At 42.6% G+C, this 24,712-nt stretch overlaps 1 long non-coding RNA gene across 1 annotated transcript; it reads left to right on the top strand.

The window, feature by feature from the left end:
- The first annotated feature begins 4,042 nt into the window (after positions 1–4,042).
- LOC143835151 (uncharacterized) lies at positions 4,043–14,496 on the top strand. The gene is made up of 4 exons (XR_013230026.1): positions 4,043–4,088; positions 4,822–4,921; positions 12,557–12,680; positions 14,202–14,496. It is a non-coding gene; the product is annotated as an uncharacterized LOC143835151 (long non-coding RNA).
- The last annotated feature ends 10,216 nt before the right edge of the window (positions 14,497–24,712 follow it).

Raw genomic sequence — 24,712 nt, 5'->3', positions numbered from 1 at the left:
CCTTGCAGACAACAACAGGAACTGCAGTTGCCAGCAGCATTAGGCCTCAGGCTTCAGAAGGGCAAACATCACCAGCCAAGCAACAGACTATGCTAGTCAAGTGTGTCTGGGGCCATGTACATTCCTTTTGAAGGGATGCATGTAAGTGGAGAGAGCTTTCCCTTCAGCTTAACTGCCTGTAGATGAGCTGTACTTCCAGGGGATTCTCAGGCCCCACCTGGAGGCTGGCATCTCTAAACCTCAGTGGGATACAATGCTATATAGCCATCCCTTTAAAGCAGCCATTTTTGCCTGGGGAGCTGATCTTTATAGTCTGGAGATGAGCAGTGATTCCAGAAGATCACCAGGCCTCACCTGGAGGTTGTCTGTCCCTGGTCTGAACATATTCCTTGCAGTCTGGAAGTGGAGCCTCAAAAGTATGTAATGCTCCCGCAGCCACCTAGCACCCCCTGTCTTATTTCAGGTCAAGAAAATATGGCAGAGAGGAGGTAAAGTTGCCAGAATGGTATAGGTTCGTGTTCTGGAATTCCACACTACCTAGGTGTGCATAAACCTGACTAGGGTCAATACTGCTATTTATTTATTTTATTTATTTATTTTTAGATTTATATAAAGAGGGACCTCTTTATGCAAAGAGGGACCTCTTAAGGTTGCCAGCTTCCAAGTGAGGCACTAAACTTACACTAAACCATGAGCGGATGCTCTCTCTACCCCACGTCCCTCATAGGGAGTCTGTTATGGGGAGAGGAAGGGAAGGCAATTGTAAACTGCTTTGAGATGCCTGAGGTCTGATGGGTGACTGTTGGCCATTCCCAGTTCTCACAGAGCTCTCTCAGCCCCACCTCCCTCACAGGGTGCCTATTATGGGGAGAGGAATGGAAGACGATTATACACAGCTTTACAACACTTGAGGCCTGCTGGGTGATGGCGGGCCATTCCCAGTTCTCTCAGAACTCTTTCAGCCTCATGTCCCTCACAAGGTATCTATTGTGGGGAGAGAAAGCAAAAAGGTGTTTGAGACTCCTTTGGATAGTAAACAGCAGGGTACAAAAATCCAGCTTTTCTTCTTCTACGTGGCAACAGTGAAAGAAGCATGTGGGCACATAACATTTTATCACAAGTAAAAAAATGGAGACAGAAGGAGCAGGGCAGCAGACACCTGTGTACTGTGACAACCCCATTTGATTTAGGGCAGGGGGACATTTTGGTGCCTGTGGCCTAATTCAAACAAGAAGGAAATGAGGTTGAAAGCAGAATGGGAAGGAACTGGCTGCCATGTAATCTCCCCCTTAGAAGAGTCTCCAATCTGATTTTCCCTTCACATATCTGAAGACATGGCTCTTGAAAGCTCATCTGTAACCACTATTCCACAATTCCCAAGGGTCAGTCCTCTCCTACACTCAACACAGATTCCAAACCACACCTCCCGCAGTCTGAACTTCATGTGATGAAGAATATCGTGTACCATGAAATCCTCCTCTGAACAACGCACACAACAGCCATGCCATACTTCCCCATTGTTATTGTTAAGTGTGAAGTCATGTCTGACCCATCGTGACCCCATGGACAATGATCCTCCAGGCCTTTCTGTCCTCTACCATTCCCCGGAGTCCATTTAAGTTTGCAATACTTCCCCATAGATCAGTCCTAAAACCTACTGAGTCTCCTTACTGAGTGCCTGTCTGTGCCACAACCTTCTGCAATCACACACCCTCAAGCCCAGCCTCGCAACCACAACCTCAACCCAAACAACATAACCATGTATCAACATGTCCTTCCAGAAACAACAATTTCTGTCTTACTTTTACCACCCCCACACTCTAGTACCCATTGTATTTCAGGATGCAACAGGCTTTGCCCCTAGTAAAAGCATAAAAAACAAAACAACAAGGAGTGACACAAGTCACACATCTATGTTAGTTAGGTCCTTTTTATTATAGAAAGTAGCAGTTTTCTAAAGATGCTATTCCAGGATGGGTTTTTCCTCCCCTTTGTGTTTGCTTTTTGTCACTGAATTATATTGTAGCTGTATTATGACTCCATATTCTCTGTAAACTGCAAGGGGAGGGCGGTATATAAATATAAGAAATAAAAATAAAAGTAAAAAAGAATTGTGGCTCCCTGCGGCTTGTCTCAAAAGGTACTTGGCTGGAAGCATTTTGTGGTCCTCCCTTACAAGGATAAGATTGGAAAGGAGAAGTGCCATTGTTTGGAAAATCAGTAGAGACAAACAAAAATGTAAGCATGTGCTATAGCTGGCTAGCAGTACCCAAAGATGAAAAACAATACAAATTGCTTGGGAAGTAGATTTTTTCTTTTGTTATCTAAAAATATAGGATTGTTTTGCCATTTCAGAAAATCATAGCAATGGCCCGAACCAGCAATTTCTGAGTGTATCTTCAAAATTTTGGTATGCATACCCCTAATTAAACTAATTGACATGTGATTTATCTGTTCCCACTGAATACATTTTTACAAGTGAATGTTACATTAATCACTCCCCAGTCCTCTGGAACAGAATATTTTCTTAGGGACATTGCTAATTTTTTAAATGACTATTAGTATACAATAGTAAAGATTTTATCAAATCTATACACACGTCTGCGTGATTTATTTAAAAACACATTTTAAACTCCAAACAGTTTTAATACTCTGCTTTTCTGTATCAGAGTGGCTTCCAATCCTCCACGTAGATCAGCTTAAGTACAAAAGAGCCAGAAAGGAGTGCAGCACCCTGGTTCAATAGACTCCTTCCCTGCCCAGTGTGGCATGCCACACAGAATGCCCTCCCATGGATCCAAGGCAGGATAAATTTCCAACTGAATACACATCACTACTACATCTTTCTGCCATTTGTGTATATCATTACTAAAACAAGTCAAGCATGTAAGCCATGTCAACACACTGTTGTTACAAGCTGGAAATTAGATCAAGTGTTTCTAATGGAATCAGTGGAAGAGGGACACGTTGCACTAGAAAAGAATATAAAAAAGTTTCATGTAGCCACGAGGTTCTCTGTCTGTATCTCGGTAAGTGGAAACAAGATCTTGGAAACAGGTGAGGTGTCTTCATGCTTGTATATTACCTTAAAGTAATGTGAATATAGTCTTTCCATGTAAGCTTGGACCATAGTTTAGTTTTTGAAGAAGATGAATTTATATATTTAGGATGTGAAAATATTGTCAGCTGGGTTTCTGGAACAAAGTTCTGAAATAATGGTTTTGTGAACAAAAACGGGTTTAGAATATCGTTAATGTATGTTCTTTGAACCAAAGAAAGTGAGAACTATTAATAAACATGACAATACTTTACCGTATAATGCGAGTTATTGTGATGTACTTGTTAGTGTGTCAGATATAGAGACACACATTCAAATGTGTCCTTCGGGAAGCCTCCGGGGAGGGTGGCATATAAATATAATAAATATAAATAAATAACATAAATAAAGTTACTCTCAGACATTTAGATTACTGGGTGACTTTGAGCCAATCATTTTCACTCAAATATTCTCACAAGGAAGTCGGGATGAAAAAATATTAGAGCAATTCCCTTACTAAATTATTGATATAAAATATTGCTATGCCTTTCCTTCATTTGGTTAAAGCAGAGTCCTATTAAAAGATTGATCTTTAATAACCCATTAATACATTTAACAGGATGAGATTAACGGGACAATCACATTTTGAAAAAAATCTAAATTACTGGTTGTATGATAATTAGGAATAGTCCTAAATAGATTTCCTGGCTGCCTTCTTTTATTTCCTGGAAGTTTTCTTTGTGCTGCATTCCAATTCTCTTGAATTATGGTTTTAAGAAGGGGAATTTGGAAGTGTTCCTGTTTGAGTGTATTAACAATGACAGCTATCCAGTGTAGGGAATATAGCCAGCCATTTAAATTGAGTAGTGGTTTTGATAGGGAGCTACAGAACATCTGTGATATGAAAATTTCACCTTCCAATTGGATTGAAAGCTCTGTGTCATGGCACATGCAAAGAGGTTTTTTTTTTAATGTTTATCAATTTTCCTATTCCTTCAAGGAACTCAGAGTGGCATATATGGTCCTCCCCCTTCCAGTTTGTCTTTGTGAGGTAGGCCGTGAAAGTATGACTGACTTACAATGTTAACCTTGGGCTCATTAGTTCCAGTCCGACATGCTAAACAATAGACCACAAAAACTCTCTCTTTACTCTAACGTTGCTTCAACCTATTGATCACTTAACTGTGAGAAAGTGGACCTGAAGCATCGATGGTGATTATATTTAAATATAAAGATGATTGTATTGATCAGGAAAAACCTTGTATATCTATGAGTAAGTGATGCCACTGAATCCTGTGGCCATATTACTGGGATAACTAAATGGCTTTGGTAACAAATACATGTCACAGGGCTAGGTTCCTGTGTCAGGAATGCAATTAACTGTTTGAAACTGAATTAGGCTTTTGGCAGGGAGTTATCAGGGGACATCTGTTGGTATGAAAAATCAGATCCAGGCAGCTTCTTTACTAGCACAGAACAGAGTCTGGGGTCTCTATAAAAAGGCTATCGTGGGGGTCATGGGAATCCATTGATAAGAGCCATTTGGAATGAGGGGCAAGACTGATTGAAGCAGCTGACTGGATTCAGTTCATTGAATTAATTTTATTGGTTATCAGCACCTCAGATATCATTAGCTTCATATTGAAAACTGACCCCAATAAGAGTGTGGGAAAACAAATTTTGATTTATCATTAGTTATTCAACATTCAATAAGAGATAATATGGAAAGATCTATGCTTGCAATTTACTTCACCATTTTGTATTACTTCTTTCATTGTCTGTAGTCTCTGCTCTCTTAGTGATATTTACATAGAAAATTCTACACCATGAAGCCATATTATGTTTTCTTCTTCAGTCTCTTGGCAATACTCAAGATTGCTCCAGGTAGGCTTCATTAATGGAATATTTAAAAGAATGTTTATGAGGACCAGGGAAGATTATGTTTTAAAGAGAGGACCAATAATACCATGTCATAATCCAGTAAAAAAATCTTATCTTGAAAGTGTTAACTTGAAATTCAAGTTCTGTTATTCAAAAACAAATTGTATCTTGAATTAAGGAGGTCCAAGCACAGATATTGGATATTTTCCCCACAAATTTAAAATATTATCTTAAGGAATTTATTTACAACATGATCTGCTCAAGTTTATATAGCACAGGAATAGGTGCAGTAGAAACATATTTATAAAGCTTTGGTATTGTTTAGAGTTTTTAATATAAACAGTTTTTTAAATTTAGTAACAAATGGTGTTATTCATATACAAGGTTGCACTAATTTGTACCAGTTCCCCTTAATGACTTGGAAAAGCACCCTCACCCCCTGGTGCCAGAACTCAGTACTGGTCAGTACCACCAAAAAGGGGGGGGGGGGAACCTTGACTATAAGGAAATATTCTAAAATGTGATCCATCACTTCTGGTCTAAAGTGGTCCACATAAAACAGATATCAGCAGCACTATCTGTAATCTTGTCAAGTTGAATTTTTTTTTTTTGCTTTGTGGTGTTCCCACATGCAATACAGTCAATCTAGAAGGCTAGCATTAAGTCATACCAGCAACCAATATGATGTGAGACTGGTCAAATCCATGCACTGTAACTGGAGCTGCTTTTTTAAATTTTTTTTCAAGCCGACTCCAGGTCCAGTGCTGCTCTCATTATAAATTTCTCATAGTACTGCAACCAAGCTGACCCTGTCCACTGCATACCTTGTGCATTATATCTAGGTATCTGATCAGAGCCAGAGACTAATCAAGGGCCCATTATGCACAGCCGCCGAAACGGCGATTTCGGGTCACGTGGAAAACGCGGAGGGGGAAGACGCGACGCATACCGGTTATGCACGGGGCGGGGCGCGACGGCGGCAAAACCCAGAGTAACCGATTATGCACGCGCCGATCCGGGCGCTGCTTCTGGTTGCGCCCCGCTCACCCGGAAGCTGCGCTTTCTTCCGCGTTTCACTGACGCGGCTTTTTCGGCGGCATGCACCGAAGCTGCAGCCGGTTGCAGCCGGCTCCGTGCGTTATCCGTGATTTTAGTCGCCGCCATTCCACCCCGAATGTGCGCTAAAACCCCCGTGCATAATGGGTCAAGGTGTACCTGCTCAATAGCTTCCATACAGATATTATACCCACTCAAGCGACTGTGCTGTGACTCTCAGTTGGATGCTTCCAAATACCTTCCTGCTGTATCAACTTTTCATTGCTATTCTTGGTCACCACATGTTTTTCCCTGGACCATATTTTTTATTTGGTGGCTACCAAAGGTGATCCCGATGTTAAGAAGTCCTGAATATGGGTAATACTTCAAGGGTACTTGTTGCTGATCCTGTTTAGCTAACAAGTGACAGTGTCCCAGCCTAGACACAGTTCACAGCAAGACAATCTGACACCCCAGACTAGTGACAGAGACAATCCTACCCAGATCAAACAGCCTAGCAATCTAAACATTACTACAACTTATCACATTGCAAAGAGAGTCAAGCATCAAGCTTGAATAAGAATAAAATAGTTGTATTTAGAAGAGCAGGAAAAAAAACTTTGCATAGGAAGAGGAGAGAGAGATCTCACTGTCTAACTATTCAGTTGTCTCCATTCTTCTGTTCTGGAGGCAGGCAGGGAGGAAGTGTACTCAAAGAAGCAGGAAGTCTCCAAATGATCCAGTCAGGAAACTGGATGAGATTATTTGAAAAACATCAGGAAGTTCCTATTCTAACTTTGCTAAATATACACTGATGCACCCCATAGGATGTGTACTTCTTCATGTACTCTTGAATCATGCACACTACAAAGATTGCATCTCCCAACATGGTTTACCTTCTATTGAAAACCTTCATATCTGTTAATTATATTTATGACCGGAGAGTCCAGTAGAACCCTAATAACAAAATTTGTGGCAGGGTATGAGCTTTTGTGAGTCACATCTCACTTATTAAGATATAGCTAGAAAGACCATAATCAACAAGAGAGTAGGAAAAGCAGTCTTGGGATACAATCTCCAAAATGACAGAATAATCTCAGTTCGAATCCAAGGCAAACCATTCAACATCACAGTGATCCAGGTCTATGCCCCAACCACTGCTGCTGAAGAGGGTGAAGTTGATCAGTTCTATGAAGCCCTACAACACCTTCTAGAAGCAATGCCAAAAAATGATGTGCTTATCATCATGGGGGAGATAACCGGGATAACAGGCAAGTTTGGCCTTGGAGTACAAAATGAAGCAGGGCACAGGCTGGTAGAATTTTGTCAAGAGAATACAATGGTCATAGCAAACACTCTTTTCCAACAACCCAAGAGACGACTCTACACATGGACATCACCAGACGGTCAGCACAGAAATCAGATTGACTATGTGCTCTGCAGCCAAAGATGGAGAAGTTCTATACAGTCAATAAAAACAAGACCAGGAGCTGATTGTGGTTCAGATCATCAGCTTCTTGTTGCAAAATTTAGGCTTAAATTGAAGAAAGCAGGGAAAAGCACTAGGCCACTCAGGTATGAACTAAATCATATCCCCGATGAATACACAGTAGAGGTGAAAAATAGATTTAAGGAATTAGATCTGATAGACAGAGTGCCTGAAGAACTATGGACGGAGGTTCGCAACATTGTACAAGAGGTAGCAACTAAAACCATTCCAAAGAAAAAGAAATGCAAGAAATCAAAATGGCTGTCTGAGGAAGCTTTACAAATAGCTAAGGAGAGAAGGGAAGTGAAAGGCAAGGGAGAAAGAGAAAGATACACCCAATTGAATGCAGAATTCCAGAGAAAAGATAGAAGAGATAAGAATGCCTTCTTAAATGAACAGTGCAAACAAATAGAAGAAAACAATAGAATGGGGAGGACCAGAGATCTTTTCAAGAAAATTGGAGATATGAAGATGTTTCATGCAAAGATGGGTATGATAAGGGACCAAAATGGTAGGGACCTCACAGAAGCAGAAGAGATTAAACAAAGATGGCAAAATTATACAGAAGAACTATACAAGAGCGAGCTTAACATCCCTGATGACCACAATGGAGTAGTTACTGACCTGGAGCCAGACATCCTGGAATGTGAATTCAAATGGGCCTTAGGAAGTCTGAGCAACAATAAAGCTAGTGGTGGTGATAGCATTCCAGTTGAACTATTCAAAATCTTAAAGGACGATGCAGTAAAAGTGCTACACTCAATATGCCAGCAAATTTGGAAAACTCAACAATGGCCACAGGATTGGAAAAGGTCAGTTTACATTCCAATCCCAAAGAAGGGCAATGCCAAGGAATGTTCAAACTACCGCACCATTGCACTCATTTCTCATGCTAGCAAAGTTATGCTCAAGATACTACAAGCTAGGCTCCAGCAATATGTGGACCGAGAACTTCCAGAAATACAAGCAGGATTTCGAAGAGGCAGAGGAACTAGAGATCAAATTGCCAACATACGCTGTATCATGGAGAAAGCTAGGGAGTTCCAGAAGAACATCTACTTCTGCTTCATTGACTATGCTAAAGCCTTTGATTGTGTGGAGCACAACAAATTGTGGCAAATTCTTAAAGAGATGGGAATACCAGAGCATCTTATTTGTCTCTTGAGAAATTTATATGCAGGTCAAGAAGCAACAGTGAGAACTGAACATGGAATCACTGATTGGTTCAAAATTGACAAAGGAGTTCGGCAAGGCTGTATACTGTCACCTTGCCTATTTAACTTGTATGCGGAGCACATCATGAGAAAGGCGAGATTTGTTGTTATGTGCGAAGTCGTGTCCGACCCAGCATTAGGCTCTTCTCCAGGGAGTCCTTCCTTCTCATGAGGTGGCCAAAGTATTTGAGTTTCGTCTTCAGGATCTGGCCTTCTAAAGAGCAGTCAGGGTTGATCTCCTCTAGGACTGACCGGTTTGTTCGCCTTGCAGTCCTTGCAGTTCTCCCTGCAATCTTGATCCCAATTTGTGACTCCTCTAATCCTACATTTCTCATGATGTGCTCTGCATACAAGTTAAATAGGCAAGGCGACAGTATACAGCCTTGCCGAACTCCTTTCTCAATTTTGAACCAGTCAGTGATTCCATGTTCAGTTCTCACTGTTGCTTCTTGACCTGCATATACATTTCTCAAGAGACAAATAAGATGCTCTGGTATTCCCATCTCTTTAAAAACTTGCCACAATTTGTTGTGCTCCACACAATCAAAGGCTTTAGCATAGTCAATGAAGCAGAAGTAGACGTTCTTCTGGTACTCCCTAGCTTTCTCCATGATCCAGCGTATGTTGGCAATTTGATCTCTAGTTCCTCTGCCTCTTCGAAATCCTGCCTGTACTCCTGGAAGTTCTCGGTCCACATATTGCTGGAGCCAAGCTTGTAGGATTTTGAGCATAACTTTGCTAGCATGAGAAATTAGTGCAATGGTGCGGTAGTTTGAACATTCTTTGGCATTGCCCTTCTTTGGGATTGGAATGTAAACTGACCTTTTCCAATCCTGTGGCCATTGTTGAGTTTTCCAAATTTGCTGGCATATTGAGTGTAGCACTTTTACTGCATCGTCCTTTAAGATTTTGAATAGTTCAACTGGAATGCTGTCACCACCACTAGCTTTATTGTTGCTCAGACTTCCTAAGGCCCATTTGAATTCACATTCCAGGATGTCTGGCTCCAGGTCAGTAACTACCCCAGTGTGGTCATCAGGGATGTTAAGCTCGCTCTTGTATAGTTGTTCTGTATAATTTTGCCACCTTTGTTTAATCTCTTCTGCTTCTGTGAGGTCCCTACCATTTTGGTCCCTTATCATACCCAACTTTGCATGAAACGTTCTCTTCATATCTCCAATTTTCTTGAAAAGATCTCTGGTCCTCCCCATTCTATTGTTTTCTTCTATTTGTTTGCACTGTTCATTTAAAAAGGCATTCTTATCTCTTCTTGCTTTTCTCTGGAACTCTGCATTCAATTGGGTGTATCTTTCTCTTTCTCTCTTGCCTTTCACTTCCCTTCTCTCCGTAGCTATTTGTAAAGCTTCCTCAGACAGCCATTTTGATTTCTTGCATTTCTTTTTCTTTGGGATTGTTTTAGTTGCTACCTCTTGTACAATGTTGCGAACCTCCGTCCATAGTTCTTCAGGCACTCTGTCTATCAGATCTAATTCCTTAAATCTATTTGTCACCTCTACTGTGTATTCGTCGGGGATATGATTTAGTTCATACCTGAGTGGCCTAGTGCTTTTCCCTACTTTCTTCAATTTAAGCCTAAATTTTGCAACAAGAAGCTCATGATCTGAACCACAATCAGCTCCTGGTCTTGTTTTTATTGACTGGATAGAACTTTTCCATCTTTGGCTGCAGAGCACATAGTCAATCTGATTTCTGTGTTGACCGTCTGGTGATGTCCATGTGTAGAGTCGTCTCTTGGGTTGTTGGAAAAGAGTGTTTGCTATGACCATTGTATTCTCTTGACAAAATTCTACCAGCCTGTGCCCTGCTTCATTTTGTACTCCAAGGCCAAACTTGCCTGTTATCCCGGTTATCTTTTGGCTTCCTACTTTAGCATTCCAATCCCCCATGATGATAAGCACATCATTTTTTGGCGTTGCTTCTAGAAGGTGTTGTAGGGCTTCATAGAACTGATCAACTTCATCCTCTTCAGCAGCAGTGGTTGGGGCATAGACCTGGATCACTGTGATGTTGAATGGTTTGCCTTGGATTCGAACTGAGATCATTCTGTCATTTTGGGGATTGTATCCTAAGACTGCTTTTCCTACTCTCTAATTGATTATGAAGGCTACTCCATTTCTTCTGCGAGATTCTTGTCCACAGTAGTATACCTGATGGTCATCTGAATTAAATTCACCCATTCCTGTCCATTTTAGTTCACTGATTCCTAAAATGTCGATGTTCAGTCTTGTCATTACTTGTTTGACTACGTCCAGCTTGCCTTGATTCATGGATCTCACGGTCCAGGTTCCTATGGAATAAAAATCTTTACAGCATCGGACTGTCTTTTCGCCACCAGTTACTTCCACAACTGAGCGTCCTTTCGGCTTTGGCCCAGTCGCTTCATTCATTCTGGCGCTACTCGTACTAGCCGTCTGCTCATCCCCAGTAGCATATTGGACACCTTCCGACCTGAGGGGCTCATCTTCCGGCGTCATATCGTTATGCCTATTGGAACTGTCCATAGAGTTTTCATGGCAAAGATACTGGAGTGGTTTGCCATTTCCTTCTCCAGTGGATCACCTTTTGTCAGAGCTCTCAGCTATGACCTGTCCGTCTTGGGTGACCCTGCACGGTATAGCTCATAGCTTCACTGAACTACGCAAGCCCCCTTGCCACAACAAGGCAGCGATCCTTGACGGGGGAAGGCGAGATTAGAGGAGTCACAAATTGGGATCAAGATTGCAGGGAGAAATATCAACAACCTTAGATATGCAGATGATACCACTCTAATGGCAGAAAGTGAAGAGGAACTAAAGAGCCTGTTGATGCGGGTGAAGGAGGAGAGTGCAAAAGTTGGCTTGAAACTCAACGTCAAGAAAACAAAGATCATGGCATCCGGCCCTCTCAATTCCTGGCAAATAGATGGGGAAGAAATAGAGATAGTGACAGATTTTATTTTCCTGGGCTCCAAGATCACTGCAGATGGGGACTGCAGCAAAGAAATTAAAAGACGTTTGCTCCTGGGGAGGAAAGCTATGGCAAATCTAGACAGCATCCTAAAAAGCAGAGACATCACCCTGCCAACAAAAGTGCATTTAGTCAAGGCTATGGTCTTCCCAGTTGCAATGTATGGCTGCGAAAGTTGGACCATAAGGAAGGCCGAGTGTCAAAGAATTGAGGCTTTTGAACTCTGGTGCTGGAGAAGACTCTTGCGAGTCCCTTGGACTGCAAAGCGAACAAACTGGTCAGTCCTAGGGGAGATCAGCCCTGACTGCTCTTTAGAAGGCCAGATACTGAAGATGAAACTCAAATACTTTGGCCACCTCATGAGAAGGAAGGACTCCCTGGAGAAGAGCCTAATACTGGGAGCGATCGAGGGCAAAAGAAGAAGGAGACAACAGAGGATGAGGTGGGTGGATGGAGTCACTGAAGCAGTAGGTGCAAACTTAAATGGACTCCGGGGAATGGTAGAGGACAGGAAGGCCTGGAGGATCATTGTCCATGGGGTCATGATGGGTCGGACATGACTTCGCACCTAACAACAACAAAGAAAGGCCATCTGTCCCAGGCACAATTGCCATGCAGCATCTGTGGAAATCACTCTACTCTCTCAGCAACAGCAAAATGAGGAAAATGGGAGGGTGCAGCTGGGTAAAGCAGCATGTTGCTCTCCAAATGTCTGTTAAGTAGAAGAAGAAGAAGGGTTGGTTCTTATATGCCACTTTTCCCTAACCGAAGGAGGCTGAAAGCGGCTTACAGCCGCCTTCCCATTCCTCTCCCAGTTGTGTCTCATGCCTCATTTGAAATTAATGGGGCTAGAGAAAATGGATCCACAGCATGATGTGCTGCGAATGCCTCTTTCTTTAAAACCAGGTTGACTAGTTTATTTTTTCTGCACAGGATCCACAAATCTTATTACTGATTCTATTGCATGTCTAGAAGCTGGTGGCAAATGTGAGCCAGAGGACATATGCTCTTTTTCTGTTAAAATTGGCACCTGTGGTAAAGTGCCTTGCTGTAAAGGGTAAGTTAATGGAATTATCTTATTTTAACTTCATTCATATCCTGTCTGTGGGCTGTAGGTGAATCCTTGCCTGGCCCAGATCAGGCCCTCCATTGCCCTGTGGCAAGGGAACGTGGATATTTCCGTGTTTCCTTTTCCACCCCGGGAGCCAGTGGGGCCTATGATGGCGCAGGGCTGTGTGTCAAGGAAGAGTTGGGCCTTCCAGGCCTGTCCCCACTCTAGGCTGACTATGGTGTCTCAGAATGAACACAAAATGCTCTATGTGGCCCCTCGGTGCTGAACAGCACCACTGAGCCACCTGGGACATTTTTTTTGTTTAGGAATGTGGTATTTTTACCATGTTCCTAAACAGAAAAAAATGGCCCTGTGCCCCCCCCCCCAGTGGTGGAATCATTTTGCCCCAGCTGAGTCATTTGGGGCAGACCAGGACCAGCGGGGAAATCTTCCCTTGTGAGCACTTGGGAAGTGGCAGTGCAAACTGCCCCCTCACAAACACCCGATGGCAGCATGAAATGGGTCTTAGAGAGAAAGGTCATCCAAAGAAACAATTGATGCATTCTTGGGGAAACCTAAATATATTCAGTTTATTTATTTGATTTATACCCTGTCTTTTCCACTGATGGGGCCCCCCCGAGTTCCTTACAGCAGTAGTCCCCAACCTTTTTATCACCGGGGACCAGTCAACGCTTGACTATTTTACTGATGCCCGGGTAGTGTAGTTTTTTGCCGAGGGATGTCGCCGCCGCCTGAGCCCCTGCTCCACTTGCTTTCCCGCCGGCACCCATGGGGGGCGCTGCCAACAGCAGCTGCGCAGTGTCACACCGAGGGGAAGCCCCAGCCATGGCAGCTGCTGTAGAGCACCAATTGTGAGCCAGCGACAGAGTGGCAGGGCAGCCCCCGAGGCAGCAGCCGGGGAGGAGGACGAAGAGGAATTGCGGCACGGTACCGTCTGATCGACAGGCCGGTCCCAGTCCCCGGACCGGGGGTTGCGGACCACTGCTTTACAGTGTTCACCTAACCACAGCCTGTCTTGTAATGTAACAACCTTTGTCACTGGAAAATGAAACCGTTTTCACAAACCAACATCTGACCCTTCCAAATCACAATGAGAAATGTTATGTGCAGAAAGAATATTTGGAATTATCCTGCTTTAATTAGATGACATATTAGATGACTTAAGTGGGCAGGATTTGAGATGGATCTTTTTTTGTAAAGTTCTAACTGCATTTCTCTAGTTTTTAGAGAACTCAGCAGAGTATAGCGGAAAGAGGTTACTATAGCCTTTTGCCTTCTGTCCCGTCCCCTTCCTCAGTTACAAAATGTAACTGTGTACTGATAGACTCCTATCCAGCTGTTCTACTGCAGACCAACATGGTGACCCCCTGAAACTATCATTGCCTTCTGACAGATCAAATCATTTGCCTCAATGTTACGACTGAAAGAGAAACTGTAATGGCAACCTCTTTTTGGTTGCCACTCAGACATTTCCTGTGCCTTCTCATTTCTATTTCTGTGTTACAGGAACAAATGGGATTGAAAAGGAAGAAGCCCTTGTGCTGTGTTGTGGCTCTGGATAGTGATGTGGAAGAAACAAGAATGAAATCCCCCACTGCGTAGGCTGAACCATGTTGTTAACATTAAATTTCTATCGTGGTGGTGGCTCCTGTTACCATCATACCTTCCAGAGATTAGATCAAAATAAGGAACTGAAATTTTCCTTTCTTTTATTGCTTCAACATGAATATGTAAAAGAATTCTCTTGGGTTGATAATTATTCCCTTCTCACCCAATTGCCTTTAATTTATGTGAAAATTGTGTGACCTCGTATTCTGAATAAATAGTTTGCTTGCATATTGAAAATTATGATCCTTCCTCACTTCTGACCTCTCACATCTCATCACGAATGTCTAGCCTTGAAAAGAAAATACGAGGGGAATACATGATCACACTTCTTCAAATACTTGTAGGGCTATAGTATGGAACTGGACAGGGAATGTCTGAACCTGGGCTATGCATATATTTACTGGTGAGGGCAACATGGTAACTAAAGAGAAATGTTGATCTTTGCAGACTGATTGCTTCCATCATATCTTCCAAAGATGAAATCCAAATAAGGAACTGAAATCATATGTCGAATTTTCCTGACCTCTTTCCTTTTTTTATTGCTTCAACTTGAATATGTGAAAGAATGTTCTCATTTTCTTATTAAAGGTAAAGGTAAAGGTATCCCCTGTGCAAGCACCGGGTCATGTCTGACCCTTGGGGTGACGCCCTCTAGCGTTTTCATGGCAGACTCAATACGGGGTGGTTTGCCAGTGCTTTCCCCAGTCATTACCATTTACCCCCCAGCAAGCTGGGTACTCATTTTACCGAACTCGGAAGGATGGAAGGCTGAGTCAACCTTGAGCCGGCTGCTGGGATTGAACTCCCAGCCTCATGGGCAGACAGCTTCAGACAGCATTTCTGCTGCCTTACCACCCTGCGCCACAAGAGGATCTGCACATTTTCTTATTTTTCCCTTCCTGAAATCTCAGCGTCCAGTTCCTTTTAAATTAAATGAAAACTGAGGGACCTCACATTCTGAATAAATGGTTTGCTTGCATATAGAAAGTTGTGATCCTTCCTCACGTGACCCCTCACATCTCATCAGATTTTGTCCTAATTATTATGTGTCTTTTTATTGCTGGGTGGGTGCAGGAAAAGATTAATTGCTGTCTCTATTCCATCCCCCAAGGAGACCCTTCCCCCAAGGAGACTCTCCTCCATCCACCTGTCACTGACAGTGACTTTAATCTCTGCCACTATCCCCATAGTCCGCAAAAAAGGTGAATTCCCTTTTGCTTGGGGAGGGAAACCTTAGCCTTTTAATCTATTCCTGGTTCTGTACATCCCAAATATGCACTTGCTGAGAGCACAATGGCTGTCTATGCCATTTTCTGCAGGGCAGACACACTGCTTATTGCCTGAGTAGATGCAGGCCCTGGGCTTCTATCTCTCCTATGCCCATCTGTATTTGCTTGCCTGCTAGGGGATATCATGAAAGCATTTGCCCATTTTCCTAATAACCTACAATAGTCAATGAGTTGATGCAAGAAGCAGCACTGGTGTAACTGAGATGTTTCTGTTGGGGATGAACATGGATACATGAATCTATCTTGTACTGGGCCAGTTTATTGGTCTATCAAGTTCAGTACTGCCATCTCTGACAGGGCATGGCTCTGCATAATCTCAGGTAAAGGTCTTTCACATCCCCCACCATCTGATCAATTCAATTAGGAATACTAGAATCTGGTACCTTCTGTACATAAACTCAAAAATGGAATACCTGACCATATTTCCAGCAAAATGTTGTGGCTGGAAGCTTTTTCCATTTTCTGTGGAACTGATGTGGAATAACAGTCAAATCAAAACATGTGATGATTACACATTTTTGTATTTATGAGACAGGAACCTACAACATACTTGTGTGGGGCACCTGTATTCCCTCCCCTGCATGCCTTACCCCACTCTATTTCATCGTTCCCTGTAGGACCACTGTGAGGACAAGAAAGTGAAATTATAACAGATGATGAAGAGAGGGCTGAACTGCTTAACTCCTATTTCTCCGCAGTCTTCTTTTGTGAGGGAAATAGTGCTCAATGTGGCCAAAATGTATCACAACAGGGGAGTTTGGAATGATGGCCTAGGATCACTGTGGTGGCAGCCCATAAACACCTAGCTTATTTAAGAGACAGGAATCTGCAATGGACTTGTGTGGGGCACCTGTATTCCCTCCCCTGCATGCCTTACCCCAGTGCATTTCATCATTCTCTCCTTCTGGCACAATTCTATCATGAAAAATAGGTTCTGCGTCATGAACACTTGGTTCAAACAGCATAAACGTTGGCTGTACTCATTGACATTACCAAATGGAATGAAATTGACTATATCTTAGCAGTCAAAGGTGGTCCTGTTCAATCCTTGCTGTCAAAACATATTCAGGTGCTGATTGAGGTTCAGGTAATGAACTATTATTGCCTAAAATCAAAACAAAACTCCACAACATCAAGAAGATATCATGATTAACAAAGTTTGATATAAATAAAATTCCACTCACATATGGAGTGGAGGTGAAAAATCAATTTCAACTATTGGATGCAACAGAGAAGATGCCTGATGAACTGTGGCAGGAAATTCAATCATTTGTTTTTGAAACAGCAGTTAAACATATACCACAGAAGAAGCCAGAAAGAAGATCAAATTGGTTCTCAGATGAAACTATAACAATAGCTGAATGTAGAAAAGCAGCAAAAGTTGCAGGCAAAATGGAGGAAGGAAGAAAATTAATTGCAGATTTCCAAAGACAATGAAGTTTACTGGAATCAGAAATCAAGCCATTAGAAATAGGTTACAAAGAGGGACACACAAGAAATGCTTTTGCAAAATGAAAAAGGTACTGAATGCCATTTGCTGCTCGCAAAAGCATTATCAAAGCTAAATAAGGGAAGGAACTGACTGACCGACAGAGCATCAAGAACAGGTAGAAAATTAGACATGCTGAAAATTGCAGCCAGATTATTTATATTTATCAAATAGTAATCTATGCCAGTAGCCTGCTCTGAAAAGAGTTAAGGAACAGGATTGTAGGATACTGCTAGATACAGGTATACAGAAAAAAGTTGCAGACCTCTTGTTATATAGCATGTTAAGCAATTTAGGCTGGTGTGTCTCAAAAGGTGTGATTTGTCTAATGTTATCCATGTTCTGATTACATTCATTTTTACTAGTGTTGTGTTCCATCTGTGGAACTCCGCATTCAGAAGCAGCACTTAGTTCAAAATGTAGTAGGAGTTGCAAAAGTTGTGAAATGCTTCACTTGTTTGTTTCCATGCTATGACAGGCCCTTATACACACTTCCCCACTCTGAAGTAAATTTTTTCCCTATATAAATATAAATTGTTGGTCTTTCATTGACTAAGTTGCCTTTGTAGAATCCTTCCCTTATTGGAAAAGATAAAACTGACTATCTTATCCTGACACTGACAGAAGATTTACCCTGAAACCAGGAAGGCATAAGAGCCTTCTTTCCTAAACCCTTTCAGAATACACTGAGACAATAAAAAGCCAACCAGAACAATTTGATTTAACAAACAAGGGAGAGGTAAGTGGAATGAGATGATAAAGCTTTGCTGTAAAATCAGTTATTATAAAGTTTGCTGTTCTGAAAAAGAGGGGATGATACAAACTGCCATGCAGCTAGCCTTGTTGGTCTCATCCTAATTATCCTAATTCTCATTTATCCCTCCAGGGCAAGAGAGAAGAACTCTGCTCCATCCTCAATATGACAACTTTTTAAATACTTAAAAATAATTATCAGATCACTTCTCAGTTGCCTCCTATCCAGGCTAAACAAACCAAGCTACCCCAACCTTTCCTCATACGTCTTGGTCTCCAAACCCCTCACCATCTTTGTTGCCCTCCTCTAGATACGCTCCAGTTTGTCTACATCCCTCTTCAACTGGGGTGTACAAAACTGAACACAATACTCTAAGTGAGGCCGAACCAGAGCAGAGTACAGCAGTACCATCACCTCCCAGTTTGGTATAGTGGTTAGGAGTGCGGACTTCTAATCTGGCAAGCCAGGTTCGATTCTGTGCTCCCCCACATGCAGCCAGCTGGGTGACCTTGGGCTCGCCACGGCACTGATAAAACTGCTCTGACCGGGCAGTGATATCAGCGCTCTCTCAGCCTCACCCACCCCACAGGGTGTCTGTTGTGGGGAGAGGAATGGGAAGGCGACTGTAAGCTGCTTTGAGCCTTCTTCGGGTAGGGGAAAGCGGCATATAAGAACCAACTCTTCTTCTTCTTCTTCTTGTTCCCTGATCTGGACACAATATTCCATAAGATACAGCCCAAAATCCCATTTGCCTTTTTAGCCACTGAGTCACACTGTTGACTCATGTTCAATGTATGGTCTACTAAGACTCCTAGATCCTTTTCACACATCCTACTGCTGGGAGTGATTGAGGGCAAAAGAAGAAGGGGACGACAGAGAATGAGGTCAGTGGAGGGAGGTGAGTAGCGGACTTGGGGCTCGGTGCTCGGTGCTCGGTCCGTAGCAGGCTCAGGGCTTGGTGCTCGGTCCGCAACTTTTTAACATATTTATTAATGATCTAGATGAGGGGGTGGAGGGATTAAATTTGCAGATGACACCAAATTGGGAGGACTGGCAAATACTCCGGAAGATAGAGATAGAGTTCAGCGAGATCTGAACTCAATGGAAAAATATGCAAATGAGAACAAGATGCAATTTAATAAAGATAAGTGTAAAGTTCTACATCTGGGTCAGAAAAATGAAAAGCATGCCTACTGGATGGGGGATACGGTTCTAGGTAACACCTTAGGATACTTGTGGATTGTAAGCTAAACATGAGCAGGCAGTGTGATGCAGTGGTAAAAAAGGCCATTTTGGGCTGTATCAACAGGGGCTTAAACATCAAAATCACAAGATGTCATAGTCCCATTGTATATGGCACTGGTCAGACCACACCTGGAGTACTGTGTGCAGTTCTGGAGGCCTCGCTTCAAGAAGGACGTGGATAAAATTGAAAGGGTACAGAAGAGAGCGACGAGGATGATCTGGGGCCAGGGGACCAAGCCCTCTGAAGGTAAGTTGAGGGACCTGGGAATGTTCAGCCTGAAGAAAAGGAGGCCGAGAGGCCTGTATGCCCCCTTCTATGATTCTATGATTATATGAGGTGGGTGGATGGAGTCACTGCAGCAGTTGTTGCAAACTGAAATGGACTTCGAGGAATGGTAGAGGACAGAAAGGCCTGGAGGATCATTGTCCATGGGGTTGCGATGGGTCGGACATGACTTCACACCTAACAACAACTGCCAAGACAAGACTCCCCCATCCTATATTGGTGTGTTTGGTTTTTCTTATCTAAATGCAGAACTTTACACTTGTTCCTATTGAACTTCATTTTGTCCTGTTTAGCCCACTTCTCGAGCTTTTCAAGATCATCCTGTATTCCAGTGGTCCCCAACCTGCGGGTCGCGGCCCCGGCTCCCTCTCCCCGCCCCCTCCCTGCAGTAAAAAACTTCCCAGGCTTGCGGCCCGGGTAGCTTCTTACTGCAGAAGGGCGGGGAGAGGGAATCAGGGCCGGGCCGCGCGGCCGTGCGGGCGCGGCCCAATGCGCTGGCGTCACCCGCAGGTGTGGCCCGATGCGCGGGCATTGCATGAGTGGGCGCGGTCTGCGCGGGCGCGGCCCGATGCCCTGCCGGTCCCCAGCCTCAGAAAGGTTGGGGACCACTGCTGTATTCTAATTCTGTCTTCAGTTGTGTTTGCTACTCCTCCCAGTTCAGTACCACCTGCAAATTTAATGAGTATGCCCTCTACTCCCTCATCCAAATCATTTATAAATATGTTGAACAACACAGGCCCCAGGACAGATCCCTGGAGAACTCCACTTGTCACTCTTTTCCATTAAGATGCTGAACCGTTAACAAGTACCTTCTGGGTATGATCTGTCTACCAATTATCAATCCACCTGATAGAATTAGGATCCATACCGCATTTTACCAACTTGTCAAAAAGAATATCGTATGGAAACTTATCAAAAGCTTTACTGAAATCCAGAAAAACTATGTCCACAGCATTCCCCTGATTCAGCAAGGTAGTCACTTAAAACACTAACAAAATTTGTGGCAGCTTTTGTTAATACTTTCTCACTTTTTCAGATACAGCTACAATTAGGAAGTGGACAGTGATTCACAAAAGCTCACACCCTGCCATAAAGGTTGTTAGTCTTTAAGGTGCTGCTGTAGTCTTGATCTTTTCTGCTGCTACATACTATTATTATTATTATTATTATTATTATTATTATTATATTTATATTTATATTTATATTTATATTTATATTTATATTTATATTTATATTTATATTTATATTTATAGTTATAGTTATAGTTATAGTTATAGTTATAGTTATAGTTATAGTTATAGTTATAGTTATAGTTATAGTTATAGTTATATTTATATCCCGCCACTCCCTTGCGGCTCGTGGCGGGTAACAATATCACAATCACAGTTACATGTATTTCTGTGATCAGAGGGATTACAAAGAAACAGTACAGAACTTTCAATGTTTGGAATTGAATGTCTGAAGAATGTTCAGTTTTTTAAAAGAAAATTTGTCCTTGATGCAGGCAGAAAGATAGTTAAGGATAGTTATATAAATAAACTGAATGCAGATTAACAGAGGGGAAATGGAAAGAAAATACATGCAGCTGTATAGAAACATGATGTACTAGTACCTATTTGGACATAATAGTACTAGAACTTTGAGAGAGATCGTTTTGTGTACTGAAGGATGGAATGTTGCTGCAATAGTCATAACTAGATCTGGGAATATTAGATCAAAGATAGGGCAAAGAGTATATAACAGGAGAAACTATAGAATAGAAGAATACAGGATATTCCATTGCCTTGGTAAGTAATTGTAAGAACCTCATTATTAGCTTTAGGGTATTTAATATTTTGGCACTGAAAATCAAAAAGCTTTCAATAACATCATAAAAGTGTCTTCTATTTGTAGAGAACTATTATCTGTTAAAGCAGTCTTAGAGTTGTTTCAGATTTTAGGGGGAAAGGGTCAGTTGGATCCAAGGCCTGCTCTTGGAAATACTAACAATTAACCCACATGGCTCAGAAAACCACTATCCAAACCAGAGATTTATTTCCTGAACTGATACACCATCTTTCAACTTGTTCTCTTATTTTCCTGTTTTAACTTTGCAGCAGCCAGGTGAGGTAGGTGAGGTAGAAAGAGAATAACTGACCCAAGATGAGCTCCTAGGGCAGAACAAGGATTCGAACATGGATCTCCATCATAATAGTCCAGCACTCCATCATAATAGTCCACCACACAAGGACATATAAACTCCAATTTATCCATAATTCTTTTCCTTAAAAAGAGCATACAAATATTATTAGATAAGCAGGTAAGATATGGACTTGAGAGGAGCTGCAGCTGGGGATGCCTCCTTGTGAGACTTGGGGATCACTTAGAATTACACTTCCTCTCTAGAAAACAGAGATCAGTTCCCCTGAAGAAAAACAGATGCTTTGGGGAGTAGGCTCTATGGGATTCTACCATACCATGGATACCATACTCCATGTGAGATCTAAGGAGACCCTGGAATTACGTGTCATCTCCAGACTCCAGAAATTGGTTCCCCTGGAGAAAATTGGTGTTTTGGAAGGTGGGCTCTATGGTATTGTGTCCTACTAAGTTTCCTGTCCTCTCCAGATTCCCCTCAGTCTCCATGAGTTCCCTGTCCTGGAGCTATCCCCATCCCCCGTCAGAAGCTTGGGGGAACCTGGCAAAACCTAGCTGTAGCCCAGCAGAATTCTTTTGTATGGGTGTGGTTTCTACTCCAATTCTCATTTTTTTCTTAAGCTTTAGTAAAGAGAAAAGAGTATCCAACTATCTTTGGCCATGATGTATTACTACCTTCAATTTTTACTCGTTTGGGGAGTCCTCCTAGGAACATCTTCTGGTAAGGTGCATTTAAATATGATGGACAATGAAAATATGTTTCTGTGAAATACTAAACTGCTAACTTCCCGGCCAGTGCTAAGATTTATTTTACTATTTATTTATTACATTTCTATACTGCCCTCCCTTGTGGCTCATCACAAATTTGCAGTTCACAACTCCATCCAATTTTGGTACAGTGTTGTTGTTGTTGTTACTTGCAAAGTCGTGTCCGACCCATCGCGACCCCATGGACAATGATCCTCCAGGCCTTCCTGTCCTCTACCATTCCCCGGAGTCCATTTAGGTTTGCACCTACTGCTTCAGTGACTCCATCCATCCACCTCATTCTCTGTCGTCCCCTTCTGGACTGAATTCTGGACTGAATTATTATTCTGCATTATACGTTCATGTGCACTGAAGGCTGGTTCACACATGCACATATTATTGTTCTTGATGGCCAGATAAACAGACATAAAACGAGGAAAGTGTCACATTGGACTCACAACTATTCTATAACGAAGTGTTATTCACTGCCTAACTGACTGACTGTTCCAATATTTCATTTGTTTATGTAGCACCCACTGTAGAAATTCTCTCCTCACGAAATTGTTTCCTTTTGGGAGGCCGCTGCACGCCTTATGGTTGCGTTATAGGTACCGCTATTGGAAGGTGCCTGAACTATAATACTATGTGCTGTGAGAGGTGAGTCCAAATGGGAGGTGAGTCCACATGGGGAAATAAGTTTTTGTGACAAATTTCAAATGCTACAGGCAGTATAGAGAACATGTGTAAATATTGTATGTGTGGCTAAAAGAAAGTGTGTTGTTGTTAGGTGCGAAGTCATGTTTGACCAATCGCGACCCCATGGACAATGATCCTCCAGCCCTTCCTGTCCTCTACCATTCCCCGGAGTCCATTTAAGTTTGCACCGACTGCTTCAGTGACTCCATCCAGCCACCTCATTCTCTGTCATCCCCTTCTTTTTTTGCCCTTGATTGCTCCCAGCATTAGGTTCTTCTCCAGGGAGTCCTTCCTTCTCATGAGGTAGCCAAAGTATTTCAGTTTCATCTTCAGGAAAAAGAAAGTGTATTTGTATGTATGGAAATTCGGTTGATGTCATTTACTTGGATTTTAGTAAAGCTTTTGACAAGGTTCCCCATGATGTTCTGATGGATAAGTTCAAGTACTGCAATCTGGATTTTCAGATAGTCAGGTGGATAGGGCATTGGTTAGAGAACCGCACTCAAGGAGTTGTTGTCAATGGTGTTTCATCAGACTGGAGAGAGGTGAGTAGCGGGGTACCTCAGGGCTTCTAGGTAACACTGTGTGTGAACGAGACCTTGGAGTACTTGTGGATGGTAAACTAAACATGAGCAGGCAGTGTGATGCAGCGGTAAAAAAGGCGAATGCCATTTTGGGCTGTATCAACAGGGGCATCACATCAAAATCACAAGATGTCATAGTCCCATTGTATACGGCACTGGTCAGACCACACCTGGAGTACTGGAGGCCTCACTTCAAGAAGGACGTTGATAAAATTAAAAGGGTACAGAGGAGAGCAACGAAGATGATCTGGGGTCAAGGGACCAAGCCCTATGAAGATAGGTTGAGGGACTTGGGAATGTTCAGCCTGGAGAAAAGGAGGTTGAGAGGGCACATGATAGCCCTCTTTAGGTATTTTAAAGGTTGTCACTTGGAGGAGGGCAGGATGCTGTTTCTGCTGGCTGCAGAGGAGAGGACACGCAGTAATGGGTTTAAACTACAAGTACAACGATATAGGCTAGATATCAGGAAAAAGTTTTTCACAGTCAGAGTAGTTCAGCAGTGGAATAGGCTGCCTAAGGAGGTGGTGAGCTCCCCCTCACTGGAAGTCTTCAAGGAAAGGTTGGATACACACTTTTCTTGGATGCTTTAGGATGCTTAGGGCTAATCCTGCGTTGAGCAGGGGGTTGGACTAGATGGCCTGTATGGCCCCTTCCAACTTTATGAGTCTATGATTCTATGATTCTATGATTCTAATGGGTTTAAACTTCAAGTACAATGATATAGGCTTGATATCAGGAAAAAACTCTATGATTCTATGATTCTATATATATCTATATGGAACAAAAGATCTCAGGACAAATCCCAGGCCCCTCCATTAAAAACAACAACATCAGCATTTGAAGTGCAGGATTGAGACATGTCCTGACCATAATGGGCCAGGGGTGATATGGCGGGGTTTGGAGGTTGGACAACAGAAGATTTGGGAGCGCCGTAGCCCCCTGAGTGGCTCGGTCGTAGAAACATGGCTGTGGCTCCGGGTGGGCTCACTCCTCTTTTAACCTCCGCCCCATCCCCAGATATGTGAGGGTGGAGGTTAGGGAGCACAAAATATTAGTAAATTGGATGTAAGCTGTGAGGCATCAGCAAGCCATTTTTCAGATATAGTCTTGTTCCTCCGCTGTGAACTTCCAGCCATGGTTGATACAGAAAAGGAGCTGGAGGCTTGTTGGCCACCTTTGGAGG

The sequence above is a fragment of the Paroedura picta genome, chromosome 1 (assembly GCF_049243985.1).
Source record: "Paroedura picta isolate Pp20150507F chromosome 1, Ppicta_v3.0, whole genome shotgun sequence".
Lineage (NCBI taxonomy): Eukaryota > Metazoa > Chordata > Lepidosauria > Squamata > Gekkonidae > Paroedura > Paroedura picta.
This window is presented reverse-complemented; position numbering and strand designations above follow the sequence as displayed.